Source organism: Aulonocara stuartgranti, assembly GCF_965226115.1.
Source record: "Aulonocara stuartgranti genome assembly, chromosome: 4".
Classification (NCBI taxonomy): domain Eukaryota; kingdom Metazoa; phylum Chordata; class Actinopteri; order Cichliformes; family Cichlidae; genus Aulonocara; species Aulonocara stuartgranti.
The window spans coordinates 14,128,131-14,136,093 of NC_138942.1; positions in this window are offsets into that span (position 1 = coordinate 14,128,131).

A 7,963-nucleotide genomic window follows, 5' to 3' on the forward strand; every position below is an offset into this window, starting at 1 on the left:
CAGAAGTGCAAGCTGTTGTAATACACATCCCCAGTTTCCCGTGTTGATTCGTCACTATTCGCTCACATTCATAAAGCTGTTAGTTGCATACAATATGAAGCTATTCTTATTTATCTGTTCTGTGGCGCTGCAGTGTACTTGTTCACACTATTGCCTAACAAGCAAAAGGGGGGAAAAAATCCTTGGTTTGGTCCTCATTGGTTCCAGGAGGAGACATAAATCCCTTTGGGGTTGGGTCAGGAAGGGCGTAAAAATCTGACAAATCAAACATGCACAGCTACCCGTGCTGATGATCCTCATAAATAAGAGAGCAGCCGAAAATATAATTTCATATGAAAAGAAACAGCACTATAAACTGAATATTAAACCCTGTTAGCTACAGTGGCAAACAGTGTACTATTTGCCATCTGTTGTGCTTTAATATAATTCCAGCTTGTTATTATTTCATTACTAAACCATTTATAAATCTCCTCCTCAGTTACACAGCCCAAAACCAGTGGCGGGTTCCAATAACAACAACGCTCATGGTTTGTTCAATATTAAACATTCATTAAGAGGCAGGCAATGCTTTATTGAAACATGGTTTGTTTCTGCAGCCGGAGGCGGCTAAGCTCTCCATCTCTGTCACTGCGTCTCTGGTTGTCTTTAGCAACACTCTGCTGCTGCCACAGGAAAGCAGCGTTCTCACTTTGTGCTGCTCCCTGTCTCGGTTTGCCACTTGTATTTTTTTTCCTTACACAGCCATCTGTCCCTAGCCTGTGTGTTTTGTGTTATGGGTTTCTGAACAAACATTAAGCAGGACTCACTGCTACAGATTTCGAACATCAATCCATGAGAAACACTGGGGCCTATCCACATAAACAAATGATTACCTCTTCTACTGGTAGAACACTTTTGAATAAACGTGTGAGTAAATAAATAAAAGCATTCAATCTGTTAGGGGTGATTAACTTCCTCTTTACTGATACTGAATTTGTGCTAGGCTGCAGCATTGTACCAGTACTGTGATTATTACATACACAACACCGGTATTCCAGATCTCTTTCTTCTGAAAAATCAATGATGCTGGAAAAAAAAGAAAGGAAAAAAACACAAAAAAAATTTTTTTCTTTTAGAGAGAATCTAATCTTGTGGATTTCGTTCTGCTTTTGTGGAGCAAGAACAGCTTTGGCAAGCTTGAATAAAGCAAAATAAAATAAACCAAAACAACCTACTAGTAGCATAAGTGCCTGAAAGTGTCAGACAAACAATATGTGGTGTAACTTTTTCCTAAGCCTCTCTCACACAATCAAAATATGGTATGTGCTCCCAGCAAAATTACTATCAAATGTCTTTTGGAGCATCCATAATCTTTCATAAAATCCATATCTCCACAAGAGAAAAAGGTGACCACTATTATATACTGATGGCTTGCTAAAAAAAACACTGACACACAGAAACACAACCAGGATTTGATGCAGAAAATATACATTTTCATCCCAAAATGAGAGGATTTACCAATGTGTTTAAAAGATTCAAAGCTGTTTCATTTAAACAGGACTGACATGCACATTCATGGCACTCGATGTAATCCCTGCAGGGCAACAGGCTGCAGACTGTAAGCCAAGACTGAGTCATCTCAGACAGACAGAGATGGAGAGAGAACGTCATGAAGCAGGTTACTTTTCACCCACCTTATTAAATTGGATGTCCAAACAAGCCTTATGTCGTGGTGATCAACTCTCTCTCCACTACCTTCCTTTTAACATGATCTGTTGGGCTTTTATGTGCGTTTCTCACACGTTTAATGGATCGGAAATGGATGGTACCAAAGAATCATTATGACCATCTGACAATGTGACTGCTGCCACGTTCTACATCTAACAAACCACCTAAGCTCTAACACCTCTGCGGTCTTAAAGAAGGCCCAACAGCGTCTCCACTTTCTGAGAATCCTCAGAAAAATGGACCTGAAGAAGGAGCTGCTGACCGTCTTCTACCGCTGCTCCATTGAAAGTGTGCTGACATATTGCATCGGTGTGTGGTTCTCCAGCTGCACCACAGCACACAGAAAGGCACTCCAGAGGGTCATCAACATGGCCCAAAAAATCATTGGACATCCTCTTCCCTCCCTGAAGGACCTGTACAGCACTCGCTGTCTCAAGAGGGCACGCAGCATCCTACGGGACTGCACACACCCAGGACACCGGGTGTTTAAGCTGCTGCCGTCTGGCAGGAGGTTCAGGCTGCTGAGGTCCCGAACAAATAGACTCAAGGACAGCTTTTACAACAGGGCAATAGCCCTGATCAATGTAAATAGCTGACCTGACTGGATACCTCCCTGGACTTTTTAGGGGGAGGTAACAATGTTTAAAACGATAACAATAATATTTATATTTATAACAAGGTGCAATAATAATTAATGTGCAATAATAACAGTGTGCAATACACATACACTTATTCTTCTTTTTTATACTAAGTTAATATACTGTGTTGTGTTGTTTGTTACGTTGTGATGTGTCATATTGTGTTGTGTTGTGTTATATGTAGTGCCGACGTAGGACAGTTTTTCCAATTTCATTGTACTACTGTACTATGTATGACTGTGCAATGACAATAAAGAGTTATCTTATCTTATCTTATCTTAAGACTATTCGTTATGTAACACGAATAGTGCACTGATAAAATGTGACCTTGAAACAACTCTTTGAAAAACTGAATGGAATGAATGAAAGGAAAACGTTCAATATGAAATGTTGGGGGATTCAGTGAAAAAGAAAATCTAGTTTAGTAGTGGCAGTGGAAGCCCTGGTTTCATTATGTCTCCTCCAGCTGTTTTTATGACTGCACCATGGGGACACAGCAGTTGAAGAACTGCAGAGAGATTTTGATTCAGTAGGTTTTAAAATCGTTCTCTACTTCTCTACACTTTGTGTGGCTTGGAAGAAATTCCTAACACTGCCGAAAGGTTTCTATATTCCATAACTGTCATGATGGTACAGTATGAAGGGTTAAACTGCTGCCTCTTATGACCCACTAGCTTGTGTTTTACTGGGAACCTGTTTCTTTATGCATTTTATGACCTGAACCACACTAACTCATTTTTTGCAGCGTCATGCAACAGGAACCTCTACTGCTTAGGAAAAGATGAGCATCATGCTCCACTTGCAGAACTGACTGGTTAGTAAGGTGTGATTTAATACACATCGATCATTTAACCTGTTTAAGAGCAGGTTAGGTCTGCACCTTACGTTACCATGGTGATGTACCCCAATGAGAATAGAGCATCTCCTGAAGCTACTTTTCTAAGACCATAGCTCCGCTTTGTAGTAAAAGTGTGGTGGCGGCCTGTATGTAAAGTGGTGGATTTATTCAGACACAATCTCCCTATTTAGAATTTCTTTTCTTTTTTTATTTTTCAGTAACTTATTGTAAATTTCTGGCAACATTAGACTTGTAAAAGGGTATTTATCTACACTTGATGCTTTATTTCATTTTAGATAGCCCAGTGCCAATACACTCTTAGCATGACTTATCAATTAACTTTAAGTTTAAATTGTTGATTACAAGCCATTTAACTATTTTTACATTAATTTGCTTCTCATAACTGAAGCTTGTATTTCTATTTCTTTATTTCTATTTGAATATTCTGTTTTGTTGTGTTTTGTATCTGATTTAATTCATCTTGTCTATTTTTAAATGTTTGTTAATAATTCAAATAAATCCTTATATTATAAATGAGGGATACCCCCAAGGATTTGTCCAGTCTAAATAAAATGCCTTTTTACCCTTTAAGACAGGTCGGAGCCAGCACGCTCCATTTTGCGTAACTAGAACTACAACCATGCAAGCTCACGCAATAATTTTTTTTGCACATGAAACAGGAGTTGTACCTACATCTTATCCCATCAGCTTGCCCTAGGTCACAGTTTCCTTCCACATATAGCTTTGCAAAAATTGCATAAAAAGCACTTGCAGCAACAAAAACATAATATTCCAGAAACAGGCTTTGCCGATCCGATCAGCTGTTCGTAACACTTCCTAGGTTGACGTCAGCATGAACTATTGCATATCCGCCATTACCAACCTAAACCGGAAGTGACGTCATTTTTGTGGAAAATGTAGTTTTTTACCTTCAGGGCTTTATAAGCCTTCATTGGTGTTTTTAAAAGTCATGTTTGACTTTATGCTTTTCTATATAGTTTCTGGGATTCTTAGAACTCAAGTTGCACAGCTGGAAATAGTTTATTTTGATGCACATGCTGTTTTGTTTTGTTTTTTTACAAATTTGCAATATAACATTTATTTTAGTTTTTCCTGCAGGATATAAAAATTGGTGTATTTCAAAATTAAAACTATGAAGACACTCAGAAATTATTTTGTGCAACCTTTTTGTATTTGCAGTTTTGAGGGATAAACCTCTTAAATTTCTCTTTTACATATATTTCTCTAGAAATATATGTAAAAAACAAAAACAATTTTCAAATTTTTTGTAGTTTATTACACCTTTCTGCAATTTATGTAGTTACTATGCACTTAATGCATACATACTACTAGAATTTGGGCTATAATGGTTGTATTGATGTATAGCAACTTGAAATGCTCCCAGAAATTGCACTTTAGCATGTAAAAATATAAAGATAAGCTCTGGCGGACTTGGTTCTATGGTAGGTCTTAAAGGGTTAATACTACAAAAATAGTAAAAAATCATAGCTGTGAATGAAATACACCTCTCCGTAGAAACATACATCTATTCCCATCTGTACGTGCCACTTATGCTGCACAAAGTTTGTTGTTTCTTTCAGCATGATTAAATATATTGAATACCTCTATTTGTCAAATCAAAACATATAAACATAACCTTTAATAAGAAACCTTCCATTATTCCAGAAAAGCTCCGTTACCTGCTGATATCGCTTTGTGTTTTCACATGATGAAGCTTGCAACCCTTAGCCTTCTATATCGATGGCAAAGAAATCACTAGAAGATTATTATGGAACATATGGAAATGATATAATAATAGATACTTGTCCAAAGATGCTACAATATATGTTACATATAATATATGTAACAAGTTTTTTGTAACATATACTTAACATAGATCTGACAGAGACATGGCTAAAGAGGGAAATTTCAGACTATCCAGTGGAACAGCTAGTTTCTCACTAATTCTGGTGACTGCAGAAAAACAGCAGTAAAAGCAGTAAGAAGGGCTTAACAGCTTTGTTTACTCAATATGCTCAGCACTGGATTGAGGCCATACTATTTACCACTGGAGTTTTCATCATTGTTCAAATTATGCCATCAGTGCTCTGCACATGTGACATGATTAATTCCACAGTCACAGGCCAATACATAGCAACCCAGTGCACTGCTCATGAGTGGAGATGGAGCCCATTTACCAGTTCTTGACAGTGCAATTAAACAACAATGTCAAGATGCGTTCGCACAGTCACTGTAACTTTTTCCAACTATACCAGACAGAGAAAGCAGTTAGACTGCACTGCATTGTTAAACAGTCTGCACCCTGCCTGCTCTCTAGTGAAAGATTCACTTACACTGCACCTCATAGAAAACCAGAATAGTACAAATTCTGTATATAATATCAGAAAAGTGAAGCCAATGCAGAAATGCCTTAAACTTGCATTCTTTTGAACAGCCAGCAGGTCGTATTTCATGAGGAAATTATGGTTCAGTGATAGTAGCGCGTGGGCAGCACATACGCAGCATGTGGGCAGTCAGTTGGCAGTCCATGAGGCAAATACAGACACAGTCTACCTGCAGAGAACGTTTTTTGTCAGATCGAGACAGTCTGTGGGTAACTCTTGCTCGTGCTGTTGCTGGTCCATCAGCCAGCTGAGGAGAAGAGACAAGTCCTTCCCTTCCCTTGTCAACCAATTACCATTCAACCGATGCACAGTGTCATCCACATCATGCACTGGGATGCTGGGACTTTGGGAAGCTGCACAAGAGCAATGGTGGTTATTGATATTTTATAAATAATCAATTAGCATTTCATAGTACAATAAAGCAAGATATGCTTTAAGATTGGCCTACCTAGCTTGGAGCAAAACTGAGACTACTGGGCCACATTAACTACTATCCATGTCCAGTTGATGTAGACATGCACAGTCTGCTGTGGTTGTTTTTCCAATCTGCAGTGGTCAGTGTTGTATTTTCTATGGTTTGCTGGGGAGGTGGCCTTGGGCCTTATGATGTCAATACGCTTATGACGAAGGCCAGCTCTGTGACATGGATGGAACTGGGCAGTATGTAGGCCGTGACAGAGAAAGGGATGAAAGGAAATCTGAAAGCACTCATGAACAACCCCTCTTATCCTTTGCCAAGCTGAGGAGGCTCAGGAGCACATTCACACACAGATCCAACCAGCCATGTGCCTCAAAATGCTTGGAGGATCTCTCATGCCATCAGCAATCTCCAAAGTTTACGTCCAACCTCAACTAACCGACACTCAAACACATGGTCTCTATAGCTTTTTTCCATATATAATGCATGAAAAACAAATGATGTTGCCTGGAGAGGCAAAGAGTCAACTGGAAAAAGTGGACTGTTGTGTCTATTACACACTTTGCTGTGATATGGGGTTGCACCAGCAGATAACATGGCACCTCAAATCATTACAGACTGCAGAAACTATACCCCTGGACTTCAAATCCTGTATTCTATGCCTCTCCACTCTCCCTCCAGAACCTTGGGAAATCGGAAATTTAAATGTCAAATCCAAGAGTATCCCAGCTAAATACTGCACTGCATAGGACTTTATTTTAACCATCAGTGTTTTTAATGTTTTCAGATCATGTTGAAATAATCAAACTCCCAAAGAGTGGTGTGAAAAAAAGTTTAGTTTTTTACACATTATTTATGTAAAAGAACTCCAAATGCTAGCAGGTGTTTCTGTGGTCAGTTGATAAGAAGTCTGTAATATGCAGATGGCTGTGCATTCTGTTTACGCTTCCTCTGAAGAACAGAGCTGCAGCCAGATACCCTAGGCCTTCCCCAGGCTGAAAGCTAATACATTAAGTGCAAGACAGCCCCCACTGATGATAGTACTCATCAAAACACACTCAATTATGCACATGTCCAAAAAAAGAAAAACTAACCCACAATCTCAAGCGAAGGCTCCCCTTGTCTTCAACAAAATATATATAAGCTCTATGAGTCAGTAGTTTTAATACAGTCACTTGTTGCTGTATCTTATTTGTGTGTACATTTATCCAACTGCTCTGTGAAAAGGATTGAATTGAAAAGAAGAAGTTGGATTGAAAAGAAAAGTGATTTAAATTGTTCGTTGGAGCTCATTGGTTTGAACATTTCAGAAACTGCTGATCTACTGGGATTTTCCCACACAACCATCTCTAGAGTTTTACAAATTATGGTCTTAAAAAGAGAAAATTTCTCGCGAGCAGTAATTCTCTGGGTGAAAATGCCTTGTTGATGCAAGAGATCAGAGTAGTTCTTGCTAAAAGGAAGGCAACAGTAAGTCAAATAATCACTTGTTACAACCAGGGTATGCAGAAGAGCATCTCCGAACTCACGACATGTTGTATGTGAGAGTAAGTTCACTGTACTCAAATGGCCTCCACAGTCGCCAGCTCTCAATCCCATAGAGCACCTAATGATTCTCTAATAAAACTAGGGAAAATTGCGAACAGTGTTGTAAAAGCTAATTGTCAATTTATCTGTTGTTTGTATGTGAGATTAAGATGTATTTCTTTCATAAAGTTGGCCTGAAATATCAAGCAGTTTTCAACATTAGCGATCTGGTATTTACTCATTAATATTTAGTTCTCATCTCCTAAACTGTCATGTATCTGAGAAGAAAATAACATAATGGCAGCTGTTGTTTTAGTCATGAAATTACTGTTACAATCCCAAGATAATTACAAGAAGAAAATGTATTTGGAATTATATGACTTCATTTCACACCATCATCAATATGGCACGCTACACAACACTTACTAGA